General features: G+C 46.7%; 1 long non-coding RNA gene across 1 annotated transcript; it reads left to right on the forward strand.

Annotated features, from left to right (window-relative positions):
- Positions 1-7,565: 7,565 nt before the first annotated feature.
- Positions 7,566-9,855, forward strand: LOC310674029. Its single transcript, XR_014509333.1, has 3 exons — positions 7,566-7,704; positions 9,398-9,502; positions 9,773-9,855. It is a non-coding gene; the product is annotated as an uncharacterized lncRNA (long non-coding RNA).
- The last annotated feature ends 4,496 nt before the right edge of the window (positions 9,856-14,351 follow it).

The following is a 14,351-nucleotide window of genomic DNA, read 5'->3' on the forward strand; positions in this document are numbered from 1 at the left end:
GCAGATTTTGGGGGGGAAACAAAAAAATGAAGAAGGGCATACAGGTCATCCAGCAGACAGTTTGTTTCTTCTCCAACTACCTCTGCACCAGTTCCAAGTTCTCATTCATCTCCGATCACCTAGAAGAGGTAAAGTTAGCTGAGAGGTTGTGCTTATGTTTGAAACAGATGTCCACAATGCCTGTGAAAATAATGCCAGCAGCGATTGGATTGGCTCTATGGGCAAATATTGTTTGGAAAGTCATGTTTTGATAGGCTTTGCCTGTACAAGACACAATCTGAGCTTCTCAGAGACATCTGAGGCGGGGCCTTCTCGGCACTGAACCCTCAGTTGTGGAAATCTCTCCTTGAGGAAGTACATTGTTCCCCTCACTAGCGGCATTTCACAATCAATTCTAAATACATAGTTGTTCACCCAGCCATTGTAAGACGGTAATGTCAGTTTTGAAGTTAGACTCTGTTGCATGTAGGTAAATTTTAATGTAATGTTTGGGTCTAACTGTATTGTAATGGTGTTGTGAAGCACCAGGACCTTCCTAAGACATTTTGGCACCTGAGGAGAACCACAAAATGGCACCCCCCCTCCCTGCCAGGGGAGAAGGGGTGGGTGAAATTCAGGAACATCAGGAACGATGGGAGGAATAAAGATCTACATTGGGTTCTGCTGCCTGTGTGGATCTTGCCGCCTGAGGCTCTCACCTCACCTTGCCTCATGGGTGGGCCGGCTCTGGGCTCCTGACTGGGAGAAAGGGTGTCACCAAAACAAAATGAATTCTCATTATCATCTGGACAGGCCACTGTAGAAAAGAGTGTGCTGAACTAAATAGCCCTTTTGTCTGATTCAGTGGGGCTGTTGGTGCATTCGCAGTAGGGAGTGAAATATATTTGCGCAAAGCTCGCGTGCTTTCAGGGCTCATTACCGAGAAGCAATCAAGTTAAAAATAATAATAGAAAGATGTTTGGCTCTTCACATGGCATATCCCAATAGCACGAGTGCGAATCGATCCAGCTCCTTCTTGCAACCGTAGGTGCGACGGCGCCATCTGCCTGCTACAGTGGGCAGCGCGCATCTTCTGCGCAAAGCCCGTGTTGAGTTGTTGATTTAAGCTGAGTTACGCATCCTTTTAAAAAGAAGGGATTTTAATGAAAACTCTGACAGTCCCATAATTACAGAGCCGGGCTAACACCTCCACGTACCAGAAAGGCAGCAGCTTCCATAATAATATGGTAAACCGGAGCCTCACAAATGAGACAAAGAGCAAAGGCAATTTTCTCCTAAAGCAGCTCTGCATCCCAACCAAATATGCTTAATGGCACTGTCAACACTCCGGGTTCGATGGCGCCGACTCGTTCAGCCGTGCACGTCCTTCCCCCATCAGCGCCAGGCAGTTTTGCATGCAGAGCTATTGAAACCCAATTGAAGAGCTCGGGGGATCGTTAGAAGGCTCTCTCCGGGAGCCATCGGGGAAGGCGCACGCGGCCACCAGGATGCGCTTCTCCTCCAAATGAGCGCCTCGTGCCCTATGAAAACGCAATGCAATTGCGAGGAACCCCAGCCTCTGGGATCTGACAAAGCCCCCCAAATGCAGCAAACGGTGTTTTGGCAGAAAGCGTGCCGAGGAAACGACCGGCTTGCTTTTACAAGCTCGCAGAAGCCTACAGTCTCCAATGCACCGTTGGGGAGCTAGGGAGTCAAACAGGCAATAAGAGTACAGCTCCAGGCGCTTCTGGGTGATGCTGATGTTTTTATTGTATTCAGTTATGTACGTTGCTTAGGGAAGAGTGCAATTAAGCGTTCTATAAAACTGTCAGAATCTTCTAAAAATGTCCGAGGGTCAGGGCCCTGGTCGCTGCATCCTTTAGGAGCCTAGCAGCACTCCCGGATGGAGCTCTGAGGATTCTTCCAGATCTCAGTGGCTTTCAATGTACAGTGGTACCTCGGGTTACATACACTTCAGGTTACAGACGCTTCAGGTTACAGACTCTGCTAACCCAGAAATAGTACCTCGGGTTAAGAACTTTGCTTCAGGATGAGAACAGAAATTGTGCGGCGGCGGCGCTGCAGCAGCAGGACGCCCCATTAGCTAAAGTAGTGCTTCAGGTTAAGAACAGTTTCAGGTTAAGAATGGACCTCCGGAATGAATTAAGTACGTAACCAGAGGTACCACTGTACTTGGTATCCTTCTGGGCTGGAATGAGACCATGGCTGCTTCCGGATGACCTGTTTATTGAGCATTGATCCTGATGTGGTCCTAATCTTCCTTCAAACAACCCACACCATATATTTAAAGCACAGGGCATCTACCAAACAAACCTGAGAACTGCAGTTTACCCCCGCAGAGCTGCAATTGCCAGCATGCTTAACCAGGGGCGAAGCTGCATGCTCCAGCACTGGGGCAGAGAGCAGGTGGGGTGGGGGCGTGGACCCTGGGGGCATGGCGCAGTGCCCGCAGGGGCGTGGTTTCACGTGCACTGAGAGTGCGCAGCACATGTCCGGGGGGCGGCCACGATGGTACCCCCCCTCCCTGATGGGGATGGGGATGGTGCGCTCCTCCCCCCCCCATTCCTCCGCCTGGGTTCCCAGAGTTCTTTGGCGGAAGTGATGTTCTTTGCATGTGTATTAACTGCGCACTAACTGTACAGGGGGATGCGGGTGGCGCTGTGGGTTAAACCACAGAGCCTAGAACTTGCCGATCAGAAGGTTGGCGGTTTGAATCCCTGCAATGGGGTGAGCTCCCGTTGCTCGGTCCCTGCTCCTGCCAATCTAGCAGTTCGAAAGCACACCAGTGCAAGTAGATAAATAGATACCACTCCAGCACGAAGGTAAACGGCGTTTCCATGTGCTGCTCTGGTTCGCCAGAAACGGCTTAGTCGTGTTGGCCACATGACCCGGAAGCTGTACGCCGGATCCCTTGGCCAATAAAGCGAGATGAGCGCTGCAACCCCAGAGTCAGCCACGACTGGACCTAATGGTCAGGGGTCCCTTTACCTTTTTAACTGTACAGGAGCTCACTTCAAATGACTGCCTCGGAGAGAAGAACTACATCTTTTTCCAGCAAGGAGGACATCTAGAAGAACCATGTATTCGTGGCATGAGATTCGCAGGGAGGAATTCCCTTCCGTCTGCAACAGAGCCACCAATAAACATGTCGACCATTTTGACCAATCCTGCAGCAATTTCTGCCTTCCACCAGCCTCATGAAGACCCAGCATCCTTGGTCAGGATGTATCCAGCACTCCATACATCAGCATTGCTGACCACATGGCTGAAGTGGGTCCCACCATAACCAGCAATCTCCCCATCAATGGTGAGCTGGACAAGCATATTGGCAAGGCAACTACCGCAGTGGCCCAGCTCTGCAAAAAAAGGTGTGGGAGAATGTGATGCTAAGGACCAATCCCAAGATGAAGGTCTACCAGGCTTGCTGCTTTATTGAAATGAGTCACTGGCAACTTACAACCACCAGGAGCAACCCCTCAATGCCTTCTACATGTGCTACATCAGGAAGATTTGGGGCATCAGGACAGTCTGAAAGATGTGCTCTCCCAAACCCATGTTCACACTGCTTTCTCGGTGACATCTACACTGGCTTTGCCGCGTCTACAGAATGGAAGATGACAAGAACCCCTAGGATGTGCATTGCAAATATGTCTGCAAACGTGGTGCCTGGAGATAGATAGGTTGCTCATCCTTAGCAGTGACCAGAGAGGGAATAACTGCCGGGAAGAGCACAGAGAGAATAAACTGGAGAGCCAGTGTGGTGTAGTGGTTAAGAGTGGTAGACTCGTAATCTGGGGAACCGGGTTCGCATCTCCGCTCCTCCACATGCAGCTGCTGGGTGACCTTGGGTCAGTCACGCTTCTCTGAAGTCTCTCAGCCCCACTCACCTCACAGAGTGTTTGTTGTGGGGGAGGAAGGGAAAAGGAGATTGTTAGCCACTTAGGGTAGTGAGAAAGCGGGATATCAAATCCAAACTCTTCCTCTTCTTCTTCTAAACACCATGGTGCATCTGCATAACCGAATGGATGCCTTCATCTGCTCCGGCTGCAACAAAACATGTCTCTCCTGTATCGGTCTCTACAGCCACAGCAGGTGCTGTAAGTCTCCAACAGTTTGACATCACCCCCAAAGTCTCAGTCCTCCATTGTCTCCCGAGACAGGCAGACGCCAACAACTGTTATGATGTGAAGGTGACTAGTAAGAGCATGGCAAAGCCAGCAATCAGGCAGCGGTTTGTGCTAACTCATTTCATCATAAGCAATTTTTAACTTGTCCTTTACGTAACCACGAGGATGAACTTAAAATGGAAGGGACATTCTTTCGACATTTACGATCTACAAGAACTGCTCACTTTTAATTATTTATACTTTTCACTCGGCTTGATAGCTAATGATGATTTATATTTAACACCAGATTTTTCTAAAAAAGATTTAACTGCTTCTAAGAGCTGTGATCTGGGGTTTTTTCTTGGTTTTTAAAAAAATATCCATTCATGATAGCTAACTAATGCCCTCTTCTGTTTTAAGCGAGTATTGCTCAAAAAGCACAATTTTTTTATTAGTGTCGTTTTTCATTTAATCCTTACAGGGAGCCTGGCCTATATATTCCAAGGGGTGATCTACATTTTGGCAAATCACGCACCAGTCTGGGAGCCCTGGATACCAGCTCTGTGCTGGGAAGCGAACAAGATTTGGAGAGTGAGAAAGGTGGGTGGGCCTTCCTTGCCCAACGTTTTCCCCAGCAAATCTTCAAGACTGGATCCTCAGGCCCACATAAACTGCATGATGTAAATAATCACAAAGGCATATACAGTGGTGCCTCGCAAGACGAAAAGAATCCATTCCGTGAGTCTCTTCGTCTAGCGGTTTTTTCGTCTTGCGAAGCAACCCTATTAGCGGATTAGCGGATTAGCGCTATTAGCGGTTTAGCGCTATTAGCGGCTATTAAAGGCTTAAGGGATTAGTGGATTAGCTGCTAAAAGGCTATTAGCAGCTTAGTGCCTTAGAAAAAGGGGGTGGGGAGCGGGGGGGGAAAATCGCAAGAATCGCAAGACATTTTCGTCTTGCGAAGCAAGCCCATAGAGAAATTTGTCCTGCGAAGTGCATTGAAAAACGGAAAACCCTTTCGTCTAGCGGGTTTTCCGTCTTGCGAGGCATTCGTCTTGCGGGGCACCACTGTAATCCCACCCCAATCTCTTTGCAAATGTAGGGTTGTCATATTTCAAAAAGTGAAAACCCGGACACAAAGGGGGCGTTTTTTGACCAAAGCTGTCGAGTTTTTTCAGCAAAATCTCAAAAAAAAAAAAAAGTTTTGAGCTATTTTTAAGGAAAACGGCACTGCCAACAAGGGTTGCCATACGTTCGGATTTCCCCAGACATTTTGGCGATTTCCACCGGGACACTGTTTCCGACGGCCAAATCCCGACTTTATGCCACTTTGCAAAAGAGATGTGGCAACCAACATCCCCAGTCTCATCCTTATTCAGTTTTCTGCCAAAAGATTGCTTCCCTGTGACCAAAGTCTAAACAAAAATGCTGCTTGCCATTTCCTGGCAGATTTATTCACACTCTGGTCAGTGACCGAAATAAATTGATTCATTCATTCATTCACATACATTCACTAATTTGCTGTTTCTCTAATACAATAAACCCCAGGCAGGTTATAACAGATTGAGCACATAAAAGGGTGCAGACCAGTGATCCCTGGGAAGGACATCCCAAGGGCTGTGTGGTACTACAGGCCTTTCTCTGAAATAGCTCAGTTGGTAGGACATGAGAGTCTCAGAGTTCAAGTCCCACATTGGGGGGGGGGGGGAGGAGATTCCTGCATTACAGGAACTGGAACTAGATGACCCACATGGTCCCTTCCAACTCTATGATTCTATGACCTTCATTGTGAAGGTCCTCCATTTGTTGGTGATAGGAAAGCCCCTAGCTACAGATGCCCAGCAGAAGCTCAAGAGCTAAAGGGGGGGGGAGATATGGGGTGATTCCAAATCCATAGCATCCATAGCTCCCAGTACATTTCTGAGCACAATTCAAAGTGTTGGGGCTGACCTTTAAAGCCCTAAATGGCCTCGGTCCAGTATATCTGAAGGAGGGCCTCCACCCTCATTGTTCTACTGGGACACTGAGGTCCAGCACCGAGGGCCTTCTGGCGGTTCCCTCACTGCAAGAAGCCAAGTTACAGGGAACCAGGCAGAGGGCCTTCTTGGTAGTGGCGCCCACCCTGTGGAACTCCCTCCCACCAGATGTCAAAGAGAACAACAACAACCAGACTTTTAGAAGACATCTGAAGGCAGCCCTCTTTAGGGAAGCTTTTAATGTTTGATGCATTACTGTATTTTGTTGGAAGCCGCCCAGAGTGGCTGGGGAAGGCCAGCCAGATGGGCGGGGTATAAATAATAAATTATTATTATTATTATTATTATTATTATTATTATTATTATTATTCCTTTTCCAGACAGGCACAGTGGTATTTATCCTATGGTTGGCAGCAGAACTCACCCAAGCCATTGTCCGGCCCAAAGCAAAGGACACGATAGCTGCTTCCTGAATCCATGTACAGTGGTACCTCGGGTTACATACGCTTCAGGTTACATACGCTTCAGGTTACAGACTCTGCTAACCCAGAAATTTTACCTCGGGTTAAGAACTTTGCTTCAGGATGAGAACAGAAATTGTGCTCCCGCGGCACAGCGGCAGCAGGAGGCCCCATTAGCTGAAGTGGTCTTCAGGTTAAGAACAGTTTCAGGTTAAGAACAGACCTCCAGAACGAATTAAGTACTTAACCCGAGGTACCACTATACAAAAGTCCACCAGAATGGTGGTTGAATCGCACGTGGCAATGGGACTGTGTGTCTTCCGCTGTGCTTGGGGACCACAGACTAGCTCAGGGAACTCAGGGCAGAACCGGTAGTGGCTCACACAGCTCTGTCCGCTCCCACCTCTCAGAATCTGCTGTCTGACTCCTTTTGCCTAATAGTAGGGCTGGTCCTGATTGGAAGGAAAAGGAGGGGAATTCTAAACGGGGGGGGGGGATGGGAATCTAAAGGGGGACAGAGAGCCATCACACTAGGCCTGTCAGGGCTGGGAAAATGTTGGCTCCTTCACCATAGACAATCCCCTTCCTGGCGCAACCTCCACAGATTGCTCTGTCCAACAGCACAGCAAACAAAGAGAGCCTCAGAATAACACACACACACCTTTGTGACACAGCATTGCCTAGGTGGTGTCTGTGACAAGGAGTACCCTTTTTAGCTACAGTGGTGCCTCGCAAGACGAAATTAATTCGTTCTGCGAGTTTTTTCGTCTTGTGAATTTTTTCATCTTGCGAAGCACCACTGTGTATTGACGGTTTCCCATAGGAATGCATTGGCGGTTTTTTAAAAAAAGGCGCAAGATGTTTTCGTCTTGCGAAGCAAGCCCATAGGGAAATCCGTCTTGCGAAGCATCTCAGAAAACGAAAAACTCTTTCGTCTTGCGAGTTTTTCGTCTTGCAAGGCATTCGTCTTGCGAGGTACCACTGTAGTATTTATCTGCTTGTTTCCCACCCCAGCATGCCTCCCTAGGGAGCCCATGGCAGCAAAAAGCTAAGCAGCAAAACAATGCGATATTTTAAACATTTTCCATTTAATGGTTGCAACTGTTTCAGTGGTCTTATTTATCATTGTAACCCACCCTGAGACCTTGTGGGGAAGGGCAGGTATGAAATGTAATAAAATAAATAATTTTTTAAAAGTAAAAAATATTTAAAAACATAAAGCGTTTCTAAAACCAGTTATGGCTGATTCGTCAGCTGTGACTGTTTCTGGAATGCAACAGCCAGAACGCTGTCAGAGGCAGATTTAAGGCAACATGACTGGTTCCCCTGCTCAGGGTGCCAAGCCAAGAGGGCATCTTCCTGCCTCCTTCCCAAAGCCTAGTTAGCGCATGCCCCGCTCAGGGAAGGAGACAGGAGGGATTTTTCCTTTTTCCTTTCTCCTTCTGTGTTAGAACTCCTATTTGGGGACTTCCCTGGCCTTTTTCTGGCCCATGTTGGACCTGTCCAGACAGTGGCGTAGCGTGGGTTGTCAGCACCCAGGGCAAGGCAAGTAATTTGCGCCCCCTAACCCATGGATTTGCACCCCCTAACCCATGGATTTGTGCCCCCTAACCCTAACCCCCAGATGTTGCACCCGGTGCGGCCAGCCCCCCCTGCACCCCCCACGCTACGTCACTGGGTCCAGATAGTTAGCTTGGTGAAGACTTGACATTTTTATCCCCCAAAAAGTTTTTGATTGAGTTTCCACTGCATTTTAATGTTTTAATGTTGTATTTTAATCTTGTTTTTTAAGCTGTATTTCAATCAATTGTTTTTATATTTGGTGTTAGCTGCCCTGAGACCCTTCTTGGCTGGGGAGGGCGGGGTATAAATTATTATTATTATTATTATTATTATTATTATTATTATGTTGGGAGGCATCAAATTTTGGCCTCGCACAGGGTGCCATATTACCAAGGCCGCAGTAACCCATGGTCTGGCAACTTCCAAGCTAGAAATGTCCTCTTCTTGGGGCTTCCTTTGAAGACTGTGCAAAATGTGGCTACCAGAACCATGAATGCACCAGTGAGCATAATCACATAAGATCACCATTAAAGGAGTTCCATTGGTTGTCTGTAATTGAGTGGGCAAATTCAAGGCCCTGACTTTAACATATGAAGTTCCAAACAACTTGGAACCCAAATATCCAAAAGTGTGCATCCTGCTATCAGTCTGCCTGCGTATTAAAATTGATAGTAGAGGCTCTTGTTGTGGTCCTGACATTGAAGCAAGCTCACGACATGGTCACCTGAGGCAGGGTCTTCTCAGTGGTGGCCCCTCACCTGTAGAAATCCCTTGCATGGGGTGCCGTAGTTCATCACGACTCCTCTCATAGCTTCCACAAGCTTGGGTCCAGCAGCAGCAGCCAGTTGTGCCTCTTGGCATAGCCTCTCCCAGCCAGTATGAATAGAGTCCTGCTGCACATCCTCCTTGTTCTCAAAACACCTTGCAAAAAAAATCTCTGTGTAAAAGGACAGGGGGGTTTTTTCCCCTGTGCAACACCATGTCCAGTGGGGGCTTTTGTCTTGCAGATGGCTTTTGAAAAACCACCATCTCCCTCTGCCCTTCTGTCTGGCAAAAAAAATCCAAGCTCAGGCTGTCAGCTCTGATTAACCCCTAGCACCCAAGAATCTAGAGAGGGAAATCTGGCACCCAGGAATCTGTGGGATCCCTCTCCCCCCGCTAACCCATAGCATTATTAATGGGTTATTCCTCTGTTGTGGATGGCTCTGGGAAGAAGGACAGGATATAAATTGCAATTATAAATAAAACAAATCTCGAGGTGTGCTGAGAGGTCTGTTTTTGCCCTATTCAGCTGATTTAATGAAGATAGTTCAACCATTAGTTCCCATGGAAACACATCATCGCAGCATCCCAATGCTATTAACACTCGTTTCTTCAAGTCCAAAACTCTATCCAGGTAAGACAGACCAGAGTGATAATCCTTTCTGGAGAAATACGATAGTAAAACTCATTAAAGTATACATGGGTGGAGATGGTCCTTAAGATATCTCAGCCCAGGCCCATAATTTTTAGGGCCTTAACAGTTAAAATCAGCCATTTCAGCTGAGCCTGGGCACAAAATGGCAACAAATGAAGGTTGCACAGTATCAAAGCAAAAGGTCTTGACCACTGAATAGTCTTGCAGCTCTATTATAAAGCAACTAAATTTTCTGAATGTTTTTCTTAGGCAGTACGGTGTGAAACCAGGGATGACTGCAGAAAAAACCTAGTTCCAGAAAGCAAACAGCTGGCAAGGAGGATGATTAAGGGAATAAAGTTTTAGTGTATGCTAGGATGACCTGCTCACTGCCTTGCCTTTTCCACCTGACCTGAAAGGGCAAGACCCTGACTGGCTCCTGCGGCAGAAGATGAGGCTGCTCAGCAGACTCTTGGGCTGGGGTATTGTTCAGGGGTGTTGTTGCTGTTACTGATATTGATTTTTTTGTATGTGGAAATTGTTCAATTTGGTTGTGAATTTTTTTGACTTTTGTTACATTGTAATTATGTATGTTTTCATGCTGAAAGAATCTCCAGAGCTCTTAAGTGGCGCTTGGACGAAATTGCAGTTTCTCCCACATGCTGTCACTCACCCCTCCTTGAAGATTTCTCGATCCCACAGCAGAGTGCAACCCTTCCAGAGCATTTGGAAGTTTATCCCAATGTTACCTCTGTTCTTCAGAGATAATTTGATAGTCTATCTATAATCACCACTTAATTACATCTTTCGACGGCATCCCAACAGATGCTGCTGACCTGCTACAATGCCTCCCCGGAAGCCACTACCTCCGGCAGCATTTCTGTTGGAATGAATAGAGTGTCATAGTCTCAAGACAGCAGGGTGGCATGGTCACAAGACTGTGATGTGGGATTAGTTACACTTGTGTGAGCACCCACAATGTATCCTTGCCAACAGTAATGCCAGGGCTAAGGATGTGGAAGCAGAGGAGAGAGAAGACCCCCCCCCCCGGCATTTAAATGTGTCTGCCAATCTCTTTCATTTGTGCCCACTGCCAATGATTAAATGAGTCCAAACCACTGAGCCTTGCTGGGTGACCTTCGGCCAAGCACCCACTCTCAATCTCACCTACCTCAAAGGGTTGTTGTGAGGATAAAATGCAGAGAACCATGATTGCCACATTAAACTCCCTCACATTGACTGCAGCTCAGCATTTGGAGCAGATAGATACTATTATATCCATAAGGATGTTCAAATATCAGTTGCATGTATCCAGCACAGCCAGCATCCACACAACTATAGCTTGAGTTAATTTCTTATTTATTTCAGTCTGCACATCTTTTTTCCCCCTTTCTGCAGTCCTGAGTTTACATACTGAAGCTTGTCAGTGTCATACTGTATGTAGTGCAACAATAAACCGGAACAGAAAGATTATAGTCTTTATATATCTAGGGCTGAATGAAAACATGCAATCATGCAATTGCAGATGTCAATGGCAGGCGTTCATTGTGCCAGCTTTGTCAATCAGCAGACAGCAAGTGTTTAGCAATCATTGCATCAACAAATAGCGGTGAATTAGATTTTGATAAACCCAGATTGCTGGAAAGCCTGCTTCTGGAAGCTCAAATGTGGAGTCTGAATTTCAGATGAGGCTGAAGATACTTTCTCGTTCCTTCTTGCTCCAGAGGTGCAGATACAGGAGGGGCGCTGCTTCCTTTAGCTCCTATCTCAGGCTGTATGTTTGAGTCCCTTCCTGGATCCAGCAAGGGCCATAATGGCCCCCAAGTATGGGTCATTAAGGTAACGAAGGAAGTGGCTCTGCGGCAGGGAACAAATGGGTGCTCCTCCTCCCTCACCTGGCTGTTGGTGAGAAGGACAAGGGCCAGATGTGTGAAGTAGAAGCTAGAAGCTGCAGGCGGAGCAGCTGTGACAGCCATGCCTGATTTCTGCTGGAATTCAAGGCTGTGCAACAGCCTCAGTACCAGAGCTGCATTACCCTTGCTCATTCTTCCCTTTGCGCCACTGCAGCACAATACCTATGGCAGGTATGCTGTTTTTGATTTTTCATATGCATTATGTTAGATGATATATTAATGCATTATGATCCCCCCTTTTTCCCCCTTATGGTAGTGTATTTGTGTGTAGGTGTGTGTGTGTGTGTACATACTTAATGTAAGTCACTTGGAGACCTTTGGGCGACGAGACTGGCAAGTTTAATAAATGAATGGAAAGAAAAGGATAGGAAATCTCCACTTTCATCTAAAAAAGTAATAGTTCTCACGTTTCTAGGGCAGAGGTACGGTACTTCAGGTCTGGGGCTAAATGTGGCCTCCAGACCCTTCCATCTGGCCCTCAGGACTCTCCCCAGGCTTCACCTCACTGTCAATGCTTTGCATCCTCAAGTGTTTGACATGACTGGAATGTGTCATGAATTCAAAGAATGGCTGTTGTTTGCCTGAATGGAACCTAGATGAATAATAATAATAATAATAATAATAATAATAATAATAATAATAATTTCTACCCTGCCCATCTGGCTGGGTTTCCCCAGCCACTCTAGGTGGCTTTCAACAGAACATTAAAAGCAGAAAAAAACTTCAAATGTTAAAAACTTCTCTAAACAGGGCTGCCTTCAGATGTCTTCTAAAAGTCGGATATTTGTTTATTTCCTTGACATCTGATGGGAGGGCGTTGCACAAGGTGGGTCTTAGCTTGTGTACCAGATGGAGCTGGTAGACAGCTGCCCTGGACACAGAATTGACCTGCACCTCCATGGACAGCTGTGAGTCCAAAATGACTACCAGGCTGCACACCTGCTCCTTCAGGGGCACAGTTGCCCCATTCAGGACCAGGGAGTCCCCCACACCCACCTGCCCCGTTCCCCCAAAACAGTACTTCTGTCTTGTCAGGATTCAACCTCAATCTGTTAGCTGCCATCCATCCTCCAACCGCCTCCAGGCACTCACACAGGACCTTCACCGCCTTCACTGGTTCTGATTTAAAAGAGAAGTAGAGCTGGGTATCATCTGCATACTGGTGAATACCCAGCCCAAACTCCCTGATGATCTCTCCCAGAAGCTTCATAGAGAGGGTGAGCAGATATGAGCCTACCCTATAAAAGTACATTTAAGTTCACTGCTCTACCCAGTTTGGCTTCTTGGCCTACTCTCCTTTGACATGTGGCCTGAACAAGGTTCCCCACTCCTGGCTTAATGGGAAGGCTCAGGGCTGCAGACACAAGGGGGAGACCACTATGCATGTTGGGGGTAGGGCTGGTCAGCAGTATGTGAAACTAAACCTTCTGAGAACAACAGGAGACTTCCATATATTTTTAAGGCATAGAATATTCAGAACTCTAGTTTAGTTGTTTCTTGATACTAAGAAGCAAAATTCTCTCACTAGCATTTGTTCCATTACCTTAGAGTTAGGTTGAAGAAGAAATCTAAACCCAAATCCGACTTCAGCTGCTGTCTGGCCTGACTCGCCAAAAGTATTTTAAGGATGCACATTTGCTTGGATTTAAGTTCACCCTGCAATCAAATGAATTTGCTTTATTGTGGCTATCAAAGTGTTAAGACTCAGTGCAACTTTCTCAAGAGAAGTGAATCATAGAGTTGGAAGAGACCACAAGGGCCATCGAGTCCAACCCCCTGCCAAGCAGGAAACACCATCAGAGCACTCCTGACATATGGTTGTCAAGCCTCTGCTTAAAGACCTCCAAAGAAGGAGACTCCACCACACTCCTTGGCAGCAAATTCCACTGTCAAACAGCTCTTACTGTCAGGAAGTTCTTCCTAATGTTTAGGTGGAATCTTCTTTCTTGTAGTTTGGATCCATTGTTCCGTGTCCGCTTCTCTGGAGCAGCAGAAAACAACCTTTCTCCCTCCTCTATGTGACATCCTTTTATATATTTGAACATGGCTATCATATCACCCCTTAACCTCCTCTTCTCCAAGCTAAACATGCCCAGCTCCCTTAGCCGTTCCTCATAAGGCATCGTTTCCAGGCCTTTGACCATTTTGGTTGCCCTCCTCTGGACATGTTCCAGTGTTTCTAGGAACAGCATGGTCATGGCTGAATTCTTATCAATGTAGTGTTTTGTGTTTTCACAATTCTACATAACCCATAAACTTATCATCTTCCTAATTCTGATATTTTATTGTTCAAAACTGGACACTGTGCTCTGAACTACACCTGGACATGACAAGGTTAAGGATACTTGAAGGATAGTTGCTACTAGCAGAAGCCAGTGCAACGAGTCCCATCAGCACAATGGGCCCTCCTCTCCTCTCCTCATGCCTTCCTCAAACCACTCAGGGGTATCAGGAGAACCACCAGAGCAGTGTGTGGAGGGAAAAGAGGGGAGATCATTCTACCTGGTAAGTAGAAATGCTTGCGCTGATGGAATGACGACCTTAGTATGGTGTTGAATTCCACCCAAATTTCTCAGTTTGGAGGATACTAATAGGTGCATTCTTTTGTGGCTTGTAAACATGGGCAATAATCAAACATAGATTTACACCATCTTTTCAAGGGCAAACAAATAGCAAAAATGAGTACAGCCTGCTCTAAAGAACACTGATCCACACAGAAACTGAACTATCCGCTTAAGTAAGCGGAGGTATGCACTGCCTCACCAACCAACAAGTATTCAAAGCAACACAGTTGCACCACCCTTCACAAGTGACGGTGTGCACAGTTCTCTTCAGCCAATGATTTAAAATGAAGAGTTAGACCTCTGGAATGCTGCGCCGGAGACAAGATACATTTCCCTTTTCCAAAATGCATTTGCCACCCTTAAAAATCTGGA

The sequence above is a fragment of the Podarcis tiliguerta genome, assembly GCF_965153285.1.
Source record: "Podarcis tiliguerta genome assembly, chromosome: 3".
NCBI classification, from domain to species: Eukaryota; Metazoa; Chordata; class Lepidosauria; order Squamata; family Lacertidae; genus Podarcis; species Podarcis tiliguerta.